This window comes from Passer domesticus, chromosome Z (assembly GCF_036417665.1).
Source record: "Passer domesticus isolate bPasDom1 chromosome Z, bPasDom1.hap1, whole genome shotgun sequence".
In the NCBI taxonomy this organism is placed as follows: Eukaryota; Metazoa; Chordata; class Aves; order Passeriformes; family Passeridae; genus Passer; species Passer domesticus.
Genome location: NC_087512.1, coordinates 70,037,881 through 70,054,637, shown reverse-complemented (window position 1 = coordinate 70,054,637; position 16,757 = coordinate 70,037,881). Strand labels below are relative to the sequence as shown.

At 38.0% G+C, this 16,757-nt stretch overlaps 2 long non-coding RNA genes across 2 annotated transcripts in view; one reads left to right on the top strand and one right to left on the bottom strand.

The window, feature by feature from the left end:
- Window positions 1-16,416, top strand: part of LOC135291528 (uncharacterized) — a 31,828-nt gene extending 15,412 nt beyond the window's left edge. The window contains exons 2-3 of the long non-coding RNA XR_010354342.1: window positions 6,637-6,760; window positions 7,083-16,416. This is a non-coding gene — a long non-coding RNA (uncharacterized LOC135291528). The remainder of the gene's footprint in view (window positions 1-6,636; window positions 6,761-7,082) is intronic.
- LOC135291530 (uncharacterized) overlaps window positions 5,052-16,757 on the bottom strand; it is a 30,428-nt gene continuing 18,722 nt past the window's right edge. The window contains exons 2-3 of the long non-coding RNA XR_010354344.1: window positions 7,402-7,525; window positions 5,052-5,488 (exon numbers count right to left, since the gene is read on the bottom strand). This is a non-coding gene — a long non-coding RNA (uncharacterized LOC135291530). The remainder of the gene's footprint in view (window positions 5,489-7,401; window positions 7,526-16,757) is intronic.

Here is a 16,757-nt window from a genome sequence, read left to right as displayed (position 1 = left end):
TATTTGATTTCCTTATGATAGTTATAAAGGTTGGTGAGTTCCATCCATTAATTCTGGCAAGATAGAACCTATGCAAGGCTTGTCAAATGGCAGACACTGCAATGATGGGATGAATTTAAACACATAAACAGTTAGGGAGAACAGTTTTGATTCTGGAATTATCTGGGTCTCAGATTGGAAGAAATGGTTGATCCATAACCAGGATAATTTCTTAAGCCCCCAGACAGCTGTATTGCAGTGATTAAGAATGTAGGAGGGCCTACAAGTGGCAAGCAGCAGGCAGGAAAAGCAGGGAGGCAGGACCTTCTCATGAAAACTTCATCACTGAAGTAAAGGCACCACTGAGACAGGCTGTTGGGTTCTCCACTTTTGGATCCCAGATAACTTGCTCTAGTTTCTTTTGTTTTGAGAAGGGGTTGAACCAAAAACCTGTATACAAGTTTGCAAATATGAAGAGTATTTTCACATTTAAATTATTCTGTGACCTCATTTTAGACCTAAACTAAGCATCATACATGAGTGATAAGGTGGCTTCGAGAGAGAGCAACTTTGCAATTACATATAAAAATCCCCCAGACAACTATAATATCAATAGTTTGTATTTGATCTCTAGCAGACAAACAGCTTTTTTTAATAATTATCCTCAAATCATGAAAGTCTCAGTCTCTAACACATGGGTGTAACTACCAGGTAAAGCAGGAAGGCGGTAATACATCCATAAATGAAGGCAGCAATGCTTAGTCCCTATCTGTGATTTCCCTATCTGATATTTTTTTGTTTTGTATTCTTGTGTTTTCAGGTAGCTTGTCATTGTTCTCTATGACAGCAGATATAGATGGCCTAAGTGCATGTCAAATAATTTGTCTGCATGAAAGCTTCTCTCTTAGCCTATATCAATTGAAAGTATATCTTTTTCTTTCTATGCTTTGCATTAAAAAACACCTGAAAAGTTATGGTAGAGATTAGATCCTAAGTATAAGCACATAATAAAAGATATTGTCATGTAATTTAAACTAGCCTGAAATGGATTTTTTTAAACTTATGTTTTTCAATAATCTTTAACGTTCTGAATGGAGTACTGTATTACAACTTAAAAATACTGTCTTAAAGAGCAGCATCTTTGAGATAGGTAAATAGTTGGCTGAAAATGCTATAGGGATACATTTAGGTGTGGTCCATTGTTCTCAATATACGTATCACTTTAGCTGATCCTATATCCCATTAGACCCCTATTTAATTTTTTTTTTTCAAATGCTGCATTTTGAAAGCACAAACCAAGTTAAAAAAACCTGAGATGCAAAGCCTCATTAATACCCTTCTCTCAAACTCTTACATGTTCCACCTTAACCTTCTCAAAAAGATGCCTTGAAAGCACCCTGCCCCAATAATTACATGTATTTATTCTCTGTTTTCATAATGTTTTCTCTCCACAGGTTTTTAGAAAATTAACAATTTTGCATTCACAAATGTAATCTCACAGTTAGGTAGTGTTAATATTCCCAGAGTATATATATACAATTATGGACAAATTCAAGCAGACATGGTAATGGAGTTTATCTTTTAAAACTCAGTGACAAAGCTAAAAGATCACAGAATTGTTAATGATGAAGAAGATCTCGAGGGTCATTGAATCCCGCTGTTAACCCAGCACCACCATGCTCAACCACTACACCACTACAAATGCCACATCTACATGTTTTTTAAACATTTCTGGGATGGTGGTTCCATTACTTCCATGAGCACTCTTTCAGTCTTTGACAACACTTCTGGAGAGTAATTTTTTTCTAATATCCAACCTAATCCTCCCCTTGCACTGTCATTTCTTCTTCTCCTGTCACTGGTTGTCAAGGGGGAAGAGACTGACCCCCACCTGGGTGCACCCTGCTTTCAGGCAGTTGAAGTGCTTGACGAGGTCTCCCCTGAGTCTCCTCCAAGCTAAACACACCCAGCTCCCTCAGCTGCTCCTCATACAACTTCTGTTCCAGACCCTTCACCAGGTCCATTGCCCTTCTCTGGACTTGCTCAATCTATTTCTTGTAGTGAAGGGCCCAGAACTGGACACAGCACTCAAGGTGTGGACTCACCAGTGCTGAGTACAGGGGGACAGTCACTGCCCTCGTCCTGCTGGCCACAACATTACTGATACAGGCCAGGATGCTGTTGGCCTTCTTGGCCACCTGGGCTGGGTCATGTTCAGGCACTGTTGACCAGCACCTCCAGGTCCTTTCCTGACAGGCAGCTTTCCAGCCACTCTGCCCCAGCCTGTAGTGCTGCGTGAGGTTGTGACCCAAGGGTGCTTCACCTTGTAGAACCCTCTTGAACCAGCTTTGCCTCCCTACTTCAGAATGGAAATTTGCAGTGTAAGACTACTTATCAAGAGCTAAATGATACTTGAGATTCACATCTGTCATTGCTCCAAGCAAGGACTAGCTCCATGAGCTAACTTTGCTCAAAACAGACCGGTGAAGAGAATTCTCAGCTAGTATCAAACTGCACCAACACCTAGCAGAGATGCACAGAATGAAATGGCTTTTTTTTTTCCTCCCTTGTTCTCAAATGATTAATCTCAAATACCATGTTTTTTTGTTGATGCCCTTTCCCACCAGCCCATGTGGGAAACAGAAGTCACAATTCCCTCCACTCAGACTGTATAGTTTATAGCACATTTGAGAAGAAAATTTCTGCTCCTTCAAGCTTTAGATTTGCTCTTATAACTCAAAGTGGCTTTTTGTTATTCTGTATCTCAGGTTTTTTCAGTCCTGCCTGTTAATTTTAAATTAACACTGTACCAACTACCATTTCATAGCAGCTAAGCCTATATGCAGTTTGGATTTCTAAAAGTATTGGCATAATAATAAAATATATAGGTACTCCCATGCACAATTACCAAACCTTCCTTGATTTCATTGTAAGATAGTTGATCTACTGCGATATTTTTGGAAATCTCCTCCTAAAGCTACCAAGCTTTGCCTGTCAATCTTTGCTGCATATGTGAGCTGAAATGTTTTGGTCCTTTACTTTGCACATAGTGATTGAGAAGATGTGCCATAAATAAGTAGAAGAATGGGGGAAAGGCAGTTTTGTGCTCTTGTCTTTTACTCAAATTGAGGTGTTTTTTGGTTTTTTTTGTTTGTTTTTTTTTTTTTTTTTAAGGGAAAAAACAGGAAAGACATTGACTTAAGTATAATATATCAGTAGCTCTGAGTATAATGGTAGTTTCACTGTTGCCCTGGCTGTGCATTAAGGCCTTCTTTGTACTGAAGGCTGTACATTTAGATTTCATCAGCAAAAGTACTTTCTGGTGCAACTGGCTTGTAGTATTTTCATGCAAATGACACAGAGGATAAAACTGGATCCTAACTATAAGAGCACCAGGCAGATTTAGTGTAGCAAACACTTTGCAAAGAATAATAATGATCAATGACAGGAGTGAGTTGATTCTTCCCACGTTATGCAACACTTCTATGCAATATTCTTCCTCTTAGCACATTATTTCTTCCCACATTTTGTACTGCTTTTCTGCAATGTTCTTCCTCTTATACGATGCTTTTTTTCCCCCAATATTTTTCCACTTTCAAAACAAAGACAAGCTACATTGATATATAGTCAAAAGTTCAGTTTAAGGAGATTAGAAGCTCTGAATGCAACTAGACACACATTTGTTTCACCAAGAAAAAATGCAAACTTCATAATTTTTAAACCAAACCATATTTTTTACTTGGTTTAAAAACCAAATGTCATGGTGGGACTTATAACTTCAATGGTAAAATGAGGCAATATATATAGAGATGTATTTAACCACATGTCTTCATCTTTAAAGCCCAAAAAATAGATAATTTGCAGCATGGTGTGTTTGGGAAATTGCAGCTTGGAAGTTGTCCCAGTTATGGGCTTTCTGCATTCTCAGTTTTGTGATGGCTTGTGTATACACACATTCGTGATTTTAATAGCAGCACAGCTCACTTAATCATTGTTAGCAGGGGTCTGCAAAGAGGCAGAGCTTTTCAAACACTTAAGTCTCATTCAACATGACTTCCAAGGAAGACAGGTGAGGAACTTGAAATACCCAGACTATTGATATGTCAGTTATTATAATTTGTCTAACTGAGCCTTTTTAAACAACTTTTTTATACAGACTCTGCTATGTGGCTTCTGATGATGGTTTATATCTGGTCAGTTTGCCAACATAGATATGTGCCTGGAGAAAATCCCCTTTTGAAAACAGCTATGAGTTTGATTAGGGAAAGGTTAGTGAGGAATTAGCAACACCCAAAGGAACAAGAAGGCAAACATTTGAATAATTTGTATACATACTCTATTTAAGCCATAATTATGGGAGTGTTGTAAGTGCAGAAGGTGAGGCACAAAGAGATAGTAGATCCTGCACAGGTGTGTGCCTGTGGTTTGGACATCACAGCAAACTCTGCAGAAAGTTGCAGTACTTTATAAGTTGGAAAATCTCCAAAAAAGCAATAAATATGTGACTGTAAGTTTGAAATACTTGTTGTAATAAGAATATTTACTTAAATAAAAGAAAGCAATGAAGGTATTTACAAACATATGGTTTTTTAGCCCAAGCACTGATGCCATAAAACCTTCATACACCTAGGAAGAAAATAACAGGGTGGTAATTCATAAATGAAGAAGAAATTGAGGCTTGCTGTCACTATTCCTCAGCCTGAGATCATAGGTGCTCTTTATTACCTGCAGAATAAAACTGCAAGATTCATCACAGCACAGTTTCCCAGCTATGAAGGACCACAGATGAAGAGCACACAGTTGACTATTCTCAGAGAATCCATCCAGGATTTACAGAACAGCATTGTGAACAACTGCTCTGCTGAGGCACACAGCTAAAAATATTTCTTTCCAGTGAAAGTACCCTTTTCTAATTTTGCACTCTGCAAAAAGCTGCTTCAGTAGAGCAATGCACTCAGAATCTCTCTATTAGCAAAAACCAGAACAATAAAAAAGTTTTAACACCAATGTAGTATTAAGAAAGAAGCATTCTTTATTTAGCACCAGACACATGAGGGGATATTTCCTGTGAAATACTGTGCATACTGAGTACAGAAGAGGTTCCTGTGTGCCTACTATGTTTCAGATACTAGATAGGTTTTTCAGAAAAAGTATATATGATAACGACTACCCCGGAGTCATTAGCTTGTATTTCCTCCCATTGGCACATGTGTTCTCTTGTCCCAGGTGTCTCTCCAGTGGTCTTCGATGGCTGATGATCCTGAAGTTATACTTGACTGCCTGATGAACTTGGTACTACATCCCAAATTAGGAGAAAAGTTGGCATAACTGGCCTGGTTCATTAACTTGCAAGTCCTTAGATCAATGAAGTATAGTTCTTATTCATTTCTTTGGTTAATGTTTGTTGTAGTTGTAATTGTATGGTTCCACAGGCTAATGATTTTGCAAAGTGATCATTGTAGTAACTCACCAGGTGCAAACTATTCCTCCATATCTCCCATATTCTTTCCTGTATTGTGGTGGGGAAGTTGTATTACAAAATAGTTTGAAATGTTGTCACTGTCTGCGCAACTACTCTACAGTTTCTCTACATGAAGTGTTTATAGCAACATGTCTTGACATGAGAAATATCATAGGAAACTCTGTGATCCTCTATGGAAATTGAGCAAGCTGGAGAATATGCTGTCAGAATGAGAGATGTTTTATGTATCTGTATCTGCAGAACCACAGACTTCTGTCCAGTACATGTGTATGTACACTATTAGAAAATGATTCTGTGCTTCTTGCAAACACCAGTGTAATGTAGTTTTCATTAACACCTCTTTTCTTGGAAAGTCAGTGATATGAGTTGATACTTGCATGTTTGTGACCAGCAGCTTTTAGAGTTTCTATGTGGAAAATTTCAGTCTGAACCACAACCCAATCTGAACCAGTTTGTCCCACGTGACGACCGCTCTGCTTACAATGCCAGAAACACCAGTTTGTGACAGACTGCTGTTGACTGCAGCTAAATGATTTTTGGGCCAGTCAGCACAGTAGGACCACCTCACTATCAATCTTTGTGCAATGCGGGGTCAGAGGACCTCAGAGAGTAAACAAAAAGCCCTTTTCTGTTTGAACTTTCAGTTCATTATTAGAAGTTAAGATGGGTGACAAGAACGTCAATCCCCAAGCCCCCGACATCCAGACATTTGTAGTTCTCAGAATGGGAGGGAAATCCCACAATGCTGGATATCTCCTAAACCAATGCCCGATGCTGATCTACGTCGTCTCCAACAACCGCAGATGATCTCTTACTCTCAGAGGACATGGGAGGATCACACAAAAAATAGTAGACAGAGCTTTTTTGTTAACACATAATGATTAAAACAGTAGAGAGAAAAGAAAATTTCTCTTGAAGTCTAATTTAAAAAGCCTGTACCCTGTTTTTAAGTGCAGCTTTGGTCTCCTACTTGAATATTTTAAAGCTGTATTTCACAGAAAATAAAGCACTAGTGAAAGTTGTAGTGCTTCAGATTAAAATGAGATGCCATAGAAATTTTCCAGAAATATTATTGTTGAATTATTGTGAAAAGAAAGACCTTTAACTAGAACAGACACAAACAGAAATGACCCAAGAATACTCACACTTCGTGTTAATTCCCATTTACATCTTAGGTTACATCAACGACTTGAATTTTCTGCTGGATCAGAAGGGAAGTGAAACGGCACATGAAGTTAAAACCAGGATATCCAAGAAGACAGATGACTCTGTCCACATTGATTTCTGATGTGTCTTTGGGTAAGTCAAACAGGATGGTGAATCCCAACCAGCTATTGTTGCAGTAATGCCTAATTAAAACTAATTATGTAAATTATTCCTGAAAAGGGGGATTATTCACATGTATTTAAGTTGAGTTGTATGCTCCTCTGCAGAGGTGGCTCTCTCTCCATTTACTACAGAAGAAAACTATGGGGTCACTTAGATATTTAGGCTTGTGCCTTCAGATATAGGTAACATGAATCTAGTTATTAGTTTTCTTTAAGTTCTAGTTTAGACTTTATTTTCTCTAAATCCATATGTTTAAAACATAGTTATTCTTCTTTCCTGTTGTCTTCTACAGCTGAGTGTTTAGCTCTTTGGAAATGGGACTGTCCCTCAACAAGTGCATGCAGTACCACACAAAAGAGAATTCCTGGAGGGTTAAAGCCCTGCTGTAGAGATAACCTCTTCTCTGACTCTTGTAATGGGTGATATTTGCCTTGCAGTCTGTAGTCCAGTGGTTACAGTACAGTCTAAGCTTTTGCTTCAATCAGAAGTGAATTTATTTGCTAGTGAAGGTGACTAAAAATCAGGAAGAAAGACTCAAACTAAAAAGAGTTAAGGTCAGCTTTCTCTTTTTTTTTTTTAATCTCTTGTGTTGGAAATAACATAGTACTTACAGACACAGTAGGTCTCAACTGGCTCCAGACTGTGATGAATGTTTCATCTCATGTTGACAGAATAGGAGGATTCCAGCATCTCCTGAGATCCAGGGTAGGAATCTCATTAGGAATGTGTTTTTTCCTTGTATCAGGAAAAAATGAAGATACCGTTGCTAAGATTATTGATATGGAAAAACATAATTAGATACCTTTATTTTTATTTTTAATATTCTGACAGGATAATATAACGGCTGGAAGAAGGAAGTCACATTGCCCAGTCTCAATAGTATTTATCATATGAGGAGCAGAGAAATATGGGCTACTTTTAGTTAGCTGTTAGTTTCAAAACAAGCTTTTTGTGTAACATCAACAGCAATAATGAACGAGCTGAATAGCTGCATCTCATAATGGATGTTGCTATAGAAATTATGAAAATATGCTTGTTTTTAGAATTATAAGGAGTCCCAGGAACTTTTAGGTCCCTTCCAACCCAAGTCATTGTATAATTCTATGACACACAGGATAGTAGCAAAAAAACCCCCAAACAACAAAACACTCTCCTTAAGTGGTTCCATGACACTAGACAAAAATATGTGGGTCTGTTTATAATTCTTATCCCCAAAGCCACTCTGCTATAATTTACTTGTTTTCTAACACTTTACTTGGTCACTTCAAGCAAAGACCCTTAAACAATCAGGATACAAGTGTGAAGCTCCACTTACAGCTTGGGCTCAGGCAGCTCTTTAATAAGTTTTGCATTATTTACCCTATTGCTTCCATGGGAACCTCTATCTCTGCTGCTAGTAATTGAGAAAGGAAAGATTCAGAAAGTTCAGTGAAACCAGTTGATAACAGTGGCTGCAAGCATTTTATGTGGTCTAGATGAGACAGAACAAAGGGAGCTTTAGTGGAGACAGGATGGAAGAAATTGTAGTCTCTTGAAAATAAATCTGTAGATGTGAAGAAACAAGGTGTGTATTTTTAGTGTATTGGTCCCATCAGTCCATAAAGAGCAAAATTCAGGTGAAAGTACGTAGCACACTTATAAAAGCTCCAGGCATTATTGAAACTGCCATATTAAGGGCAAAATTTACTTGACTGCATAAATTGCAAGCAATACAAAAACCACATGTGAAAGTAAGATGCAGCAATTCTTCCTTAATTTTGGCCAGAGCATGAAAAAACTGGACGTGGCTACACTCTTGGTTTTCCCTTGTAATATACTTTGTTTCTTGGGCTCTTAAGTGCCAGGATGCCACCTATGTGCATTATACTAGCTTCTGCTCCTTTATTGCCACACTAGGTGCATATTTTTTGCCCAGCAGAAATGTAGGTTGGGACAAAGCTTCCTGAGGCTCTGTTTACCAGCAAGGCATACAGTCCTACTAAAATTGTTACTAAATGAGGGAATGTTGCCTCTTGAAGTATCAAAACAAATATATCATGACTTGTTATGTTATGTTATGACTTAAATGTCACTTTAAGTGTATTTTATTAACAGAAATATATGTAAGTGAAAAAAGGGATCCATTGACTGAATCCTTCCATTAAATTAAAAGAAGGAAATTTACTTTTTCTCAAGAGCAACTTCTTAGATTTGTAAAGTTTATTTGTTAATTTGTAGAGTACACATTTGTAATCTAGAATTTTAAAAAGCATTAATTTTATGAAGCATTAATTATAATATAAAAATTTGAAACCACTGTTCTTGATGATGAGTTTGTTCTTGTAACATTCCTGAATTAATCCTACCAGGATTAAAGGAAACTGTGTTAGTTTTTGAGCAAAATCATGACAATTTTTTAGCAGAAACTAGTGGCTAAGTTCTGGGGAATTATTTGACTTTTGTCTTCGTGGAAATTCTCAACTTTGACAAGCTCAAAAAGTATTTTCTCTACTGTCTCTTTTAAAGCAGCACTTCAAATAATATATTTGGCAAATGCAGTTTGATTCTTTTGTTAGCACATGGAGTGATGACCATTGCATGCTGGTATTTTTGATGGTGGCTTGGCATGTTAATGTTGTTCAGCCATGAAACTAAGGCAAGATATTTCAGTCCTGCCCTATTCTATTGCTGATAAGATGGGGAGATGAAAGCAGGAATGCAGAAGCTCAGGGATTTGGGGATTTGTTCCTATGTTGTGTGGCTAGGTCATGTTGCTAAAAAGGGAGTAAAACACCAGTGAGAAGAGTGGAACTACTGTCTTTAACTCCAAGCTGAATCACTGTGTAAGTGTTCCTATTGCTCATTGCCAGGTAGCTTTAGAAGTCCATTACCAGGGCAAAGGGAATCACAGAAGGCAGGTTTACATTGAGTGAAAGATTACTGATGAAAGACTTTCCACATATACTAAAAACTTGCTTTCAAAGTGATTTGCAGTAAAACTTGAGTGGAATGCTGCTGTTGAGTGCAGCTGTCATAGAGAAGGATGATGGTATTGGTTCTGGAGGGGGATAACTGGACTGTTAAGTGAAATTTAACCAACTGCTGATGTCCCTGGCTGACATGAAGTAATTTAGTCTGGAGTCAATGAATCTCATTTATATCTGGGTGAAGTAGATTGAGACTTTTGAGATTCCTTTCTCTGAATTGTTCAAAAATCTGATCAAAAATAAAACCTTAATTTTATTACCTTAAGAAGTCCACTGAACTTAGCAATTCAATTGTCCTTTTAGCAAAATGTGATAACTGTATCTGCTTGCCTCCCTGAACAGTTGTGAGAATAAATTATTGTTCCTAAACAGCTTGCAAGCTGAAAAGGGATGAAAAAGGGAACAGTTGATGTCAACTTTTAGGAAAAGGAGAGCAGAAAGAGGAAAAGGTTATAGGTATGCTTTTTACTGCTTCCTCACCCAATATAGCAGTCACTTCAAAACAAAAGAGGCCAGGCACATGAAAACAATTCTGAGACACTTCTGTCAGGATTTGCAGTGCAGGCCAGTACTGCAGCAATATCTGCTCATGGGTCTTAAGGATCATCTCTCATCATACAGAAAATACACACGAAAGTGGGGGTTGATGTACAAGCACAGGAAGAGAAGGCTAATAATTTGCTGTTGCTTAATATGGGCTCAGGCAGTATTCTTCTCAGGCCTTCTTGAACACACCCTGGTACCTGGGAACACTTTCGTATGGAACGGTTATGAAATACTCTGGCTGATGTAGTTCTGATAAGAAGCTGTAGCAATATTTATAAACTGCTGAGCTCTATAGATAGTAATACACTTGGTAACAGGAAATAGGACATGGTTGCTTCACCTGTGCAATTAGTGAAGCAAGTCTCTGCATGTTCATATACTCTTGTACAACATAGAAAGACCCCATTGGCACTTAGGCTCATCAAAATGCCATGGAGATAGTAAAGAGTCAGAAGGCACTGGACAAAACTAAAGAGCTTAGAATGCACTGCCTTCTTATAGTAAAATTCTCTAATAGCTGTACTGCTGCGTAAATAATTACAGCACTGAAAATGCTTAACTGCTGATATGAATGGTATACATTATTCTCAAGTTGGGATTGCTTTTTGCATCATACAGAAAGGTTTTCATTTTCTAAAATGCCTGGCAAACTAAGGAACCCTGTGAATGCTGTGCCTCTGCCTACAATCAAAACCAAATAAAGCAAAATAAATGTAAAATAATTGAGAGAAATTAAAATCTTAGTCACAGCGTCTTGTGTCAAAGTTTTGCTCATGTCCCTCAGCAAACAGATGTCATTTACTTTTACCCAACTACTGACTTAAATTGCTTATAAATAGCATTTTCCCACCTCCCTCTCCCCTAAATTCCAGATCCAAGGAATTTAATCGGATTGGAATCAAAATCCATGGTCTCACTGGCCATAAGCTTTAGATCAATATGGTCAGTTTTTGTTTAATTGTTACCAAATTTTGCACCATTTGAATTCATGTGATCTGACAGTGAGTCAAATTATCTTTTTTCCTAAGAGTAAATATTTCAAAACATGTTGCATAAATATAATTGTCTTACCTTTAGGAAGTTTTGTCAGAAATCTACTGAGTATATAGAAGGGGAAGGCAATGGAGAGTTAGCACTAGGGTATCACTGACCTTCTGCTCGGGTGGAGCAGCCCACAGTGGAAGAGTGAGATGGGGCAAAAATTTGGTAAGTTTCTAAAATCTTTAAAGGTATGACTCTAAAGACAGAGAGACCACATAATTGTAGGGCTCACAGTTAATATTTGTAATCGGGAAAAGCTTCTGTGAGGTGACAGCAAGTGTGATCTTGCTGATGCAAAACCACTACCCTGACAACATCAATAGAAACAAAACCCTACTCGTCTCTTAACTGGCCACAGATATGTACAGCATTTGTGCAAAAAGGAGGTTTTTCTAGATCTCATATATCTAAAAATACAGAATAAAAAGTTAAGAAGTCATATTAATGGATATAAGTTGGAAAAAAAAATTGGAAAAACATGTTGCACCTTGGGAAAGGAGGAAGAGGTTTATTTTATGCCCTGTGTATTGCTGATGGCGTGGCTGGCACTGTGTGCATTGTAATCACAGCCATTAGAGATACACAAAGTGTTGCTGCAGATACTCTCAGTAAAGTTCTTAGCTAGTAATGACTTCTAGTGTTGCCCTTCATTACATATCAGCAGAAATATATTATTCTGTGGAACAAACATTTCTGCACATTGCTGTGCCAGCTGGCCACTAATTCATTTCAGTGAAAAATACAACTTGCAAAACATGATCAGGGTGTCTCTCTTTGGTAAGCTGCACACACAGTGCTTATTGCAAACTAGACACACACATGGGCTTTGACAGAGTGCCACAAAACCCACAGCACGTTTCCAAACACTCTTGCCACCTATTTTTCTCTACTACATTCTTAGAACATATGGTGGTGACTGTCAAGATTTATGCAGGCCTGCACATCTCTGACTTGATCTCCTTTTTCTGTTGCTGACCCAGGCTGTTTTTTTAATTTTTCATTTGGTTGATTTAGGTTTTTTTTTAAATAATAACCTCAGCTTTTTGTTTGGCTTTACCACAATACAATTTCATCCTCTTTTTTGTTGTGGTGTCCCTCTTCTCAGATAATGTGAGATCTTTTCTCTTTTACAGCAGATTTAAAGCAAAAGTGATAATAAAAGGAAAACTGTCATATCTATGCAGGAGAGAAATTTTTCCCATGCAGGCACTTCAGAAGAAAGAGTGTTTTTCTGAGCCACAGACCTCCTTAGAAACCTGCTTCATGGGAGACCAAGGTTGAGATGGTAAAGAAGCTGGAACAAGCTTCACGTGCTGAAAAGGGTCTAAGCAGATGTGTAGCCTGTAGAAACACAACAAAAGGCTTTCTGGCCTTCTGGACTTTAGCTAGTCCTCCAGGACTCAGTACCTGGAGAGTTTACAGCTACCATGATCTTCTATTTGCCTGGCCTACATCTGTGGTAGACAATATCAAAACTGTATCTTAAGTATGACTTACCATGTACTTCATTTTACTGTCATTTGTGTCACTAAGGCTAGAGTGCCTTAATAGCTCTCTTTAGAAGTCAAAAGCCTGAAAAGGCATCTCAAATAGGTAGTAAGAGAGATGAAGTTGGACTGAAATGAAGAAATTACTCATAAAACAAAGTTTAGGCAGTGTAGGCTCCTGACTATTGAACACACAGCACAAATCAACTGGACTGCTGGAAATTTTAGCATCGAGTTATGGTGAGCAGTGAGAACACAAGAATCTATGTGCTGTGTCAGTAAATGCACATATAAGGTTCTAAAAGTGAGCATTGGAACAAGGGAAGTGCTTGGGCAGCAGGGTTGCTGAGAAGATGTACACCTTGAGGTTCTCCAGCCTCTGAAGATCAAGATAGCTCTTTGACCATCTGGCTCTTCACTCCTATATTACTGCTCCAGGCATTTACATCAAACACAGCAAATAAATTATGCAAAATCTCTCAGAGACTTTTGGAGTACTCATTCTCATATTTTAAAGTAGGCCTCACTTTCCCTCTTACTTCAAGCCCATTTCTCCAGGAACAGATCTCCTTCAGCTGTATAATGGGAGTGATCTTCTGAAGGGAGAGAAAGAGGGGCAAATTCAGAGCAGAGTGTCCACTACAGATATGGGGCAGTACAGCCAGGGTGCAGGGCAGAGGAAGGCCCTTTGAAGTCAGAGGGGCACTCTCCTTTTACACTCATGTATGGAAGGATGAGGTTCATAAAAAAGAGATTTACAGATTCACAGATTCAATTAGAAGAAGTGCATAGCACACAAAAATGTGGAAAGTATTCAGGAAGCATTTACTTTCCTCAGGGACATCCAGATATTAAGTGTATTGAAGCCAAAAGTTGAATCCACAGACTGTAATCTACATATGGCACAGCAAAAAAAAGCATGGCATTTGCAATATCAATGTCACATCTCATATTATGTTTCTGCTTTGGAGATGTTATGGAGCCCTTTGCCACTGAATATGAGCCCAGTTCTTGGGTGGAAAGGGTTTTTTACATGTTGTTTTCTTTGTGGTTCCAACGAGGATACAATGTGTCTCTGAGTCTCTGTACAATAGACAGGTCTGGTACTTTACAACACTGGGAAAGCTGGATGTTAGAACAGATTCCCACTCAGGAAAAAATATGTGGATTAGAAAAATAAGAGAAGCGCAGCAAGTTTTGGGACTAGAGGGATAAACTGTTTGAGATATGAATATCAGAAAACAACAGTAGTATTTAGATACTAAACAAAGAAATAATACACTAGAATAAAATTATTCTTCATATTTATTCTTCTTTAGTGTCTCTGAAAACAAGGCTTAATTCATTTGAGCTGGCAGATAGGCAGTACTCTAATGTTACCAACTTTCTTAGAAAGTATAACAAAGCAAGAAAGATTCTCTTTCGGTGAAAACACAATGAAGTGTTTCGCAAAACACTTCAGTAACCAGAATCAGAAAGCAGCTCAAGACTGTTGTAACAAATATGTAGTATTCTTTATGTCCTGAAGCCATATTTGGCTGTTTACAAAGCTCTGTAAAGTTGCTGAGGATCATTTCATTGTTCTACCAGTACATCCACTGAAACTACCTTTACTTTTAAGTTGATAACAAACAGAAGATCTTGGTATTGTGCCCAATGAAAAAGGACACAGAGATTACTTTCCTAAAGAGAGCATGATTTTAAATTAAGCCCTAATTTAGCGGAATCTTAAAAAGTGATTTTGTATCTTACTTAGAAAAATAATTTTGTAATTTTTGAATAATTTGTATTTCTGGGTACATGGAACTACTTGCATTCTTATTTACCAAAATTATCACAGCAAAATTGATTCAGCTACTGTGCTTAAATGTGTGCTTTATTGTCTAGTATTTTATATTTGTTCCATTGCTCTAGAGGGACTATTGGAATTGGATTTCTATATATGAAATGAACATCTCTATACTCCATGGTATTGCAATTAAACATTTGAGCTATAATCTTAATTTCCCTTATTTATTGCCCCATCTTTGTTTATAGTCTTTGTAGTATCATGACTAAAATCTGACAAGAAGCTGCCTGAGGAAAAGTCTGATCTCTTTGTAGTACTGCAGAGTATGCAATATATTTAAAGCTCTCTAAGTGAAATGAAATTACACTAAAAAATCCAAAAGATTTTGCATGTAAATACCCATGATTTTGTCACTGTAAACATTTTAAAATTGCATTAATTGGAAATTGTAGCATTGGGAATGATTTTCCTAGCTCTCAGAAATGTGGGTAAAAATTACAAACATATATATAAGAATGTTGGTATTCACTCTGTCAAAGGAAATAATCTGTTAGCAAAAATTTCATAAGTATAGATAAAGTAGGAAAGGATAAATATAAATTAATTTGGCATGATCAGATATGAAACACCATATACTTCATATACCACAGTGTGATTCAAGAGAGCAAAAATTGGATTTGGTCTGTTTCAGTCTTTGCAAAAGGGCATGCACTGAGGTTTCTTTAAAACTTCAGAACATTTCTAGGACAAATAATGAAAATTTCAATAATTGCTAGGACATGAAGCATGGACTTACTTTAATATCTTGAAGTGGGTCTTTTTAATGTTGGGCCAGGCTTTAGGGTGGTACAGGTGAATATAGTTCCATTGCAGTCAGGGTTAAATACTAGGATACCAAAGAAAGCATCCTGGGGTGCATTATGAAGAGCATTGCCAGCAGTTTGAGGCAGGTGACCCTGCCCCTCTACTCAGCCCTGGTGTGGCCTCACCTGGAATGCTGTGTCCAGTTCTGGGCTCCTCAGTACATGAAAGGCATGAAACTCCTGGAGTGGGTCCAGCAGAAAGTGATTAAGGGACTGCAGCATCTCTTATGAGGAAAGGCTGGGAGAGTTGGGTGTGTTCAGCCTCAAGAAGAGATGATTGAGAGGGGACCTCATCAAGTATTTGAAGGGAAGGTGTTAAGAAGGTGGATGCAGCTTCTTGGTGGTACCAAGCAATAGGACAAGAAACAATGGGATAAATTATGAATATGAGGAAGGACTTCTTTACTGTGTGGGTGATCTTGCACTGCAACACATTGCCCAGAGAGATTGTGGAGTCTCCTCCACTGGACATTTTCAAGAACCACCTGGACATAATCATATGCCATATGCTTCGTATAACCCTGCTTGAGCAGGGTGCTTGGAACAAATGACCCACTGTGGTCCCTTCCAACTGACGCATTCTGTGACTGTGTGAACTGTCAGTGCATTGCATCAGTGTGGAGTCAGCTTTAGAACGCCAATTAAGACAGTTGCTGACATGTTGCTTACTCTTTGCTTTAGCAATACTTTGTCATGGGCTACATATTTAATGCATAACAGCATGTATGAACATATATTACCAACCTATCCACCCCTTAACCCAAGTGCTGATATCTGTCCTTTAAATGAGAGGGTATTTACTAATGTGGTAAAACATAGTGAAGTAATTAATTTTGCATTTCCCAGAATAAGATAAATGCTATTGAAATGTTCACAATCTTAATTTAATATTCCTTAATTAATTGGCTTGTCTGTCACATTATTTTCACATTTCCTTGATATTTAACTGTCTTCATACGATGTAGAATACCTGTAGGCAAAGGTACAGAAGAATGTTTGGGAGTACTTTTGCTGGGGCCTTAACACTAACACAGCTGCAACCTTTAAGTACCTAAGTGTAGACTTGTACCACTGTGTCAAACTCTGCCTGTAGGACTCCAATGGCCTGTGCTCTCACCCCTTTAAGTTTCCCTAAAGTTTCTCAAAGAGGTTGCATTCAGACTCCGTGTGATATACTTGCTCCCCATGAAAGGTCTGACACCTGCTCCTTATTCCATAGGGATGGAGAGAAGCACTGCAGTCAATACATCCCAATTTCTTTGGGCACACAGCCCT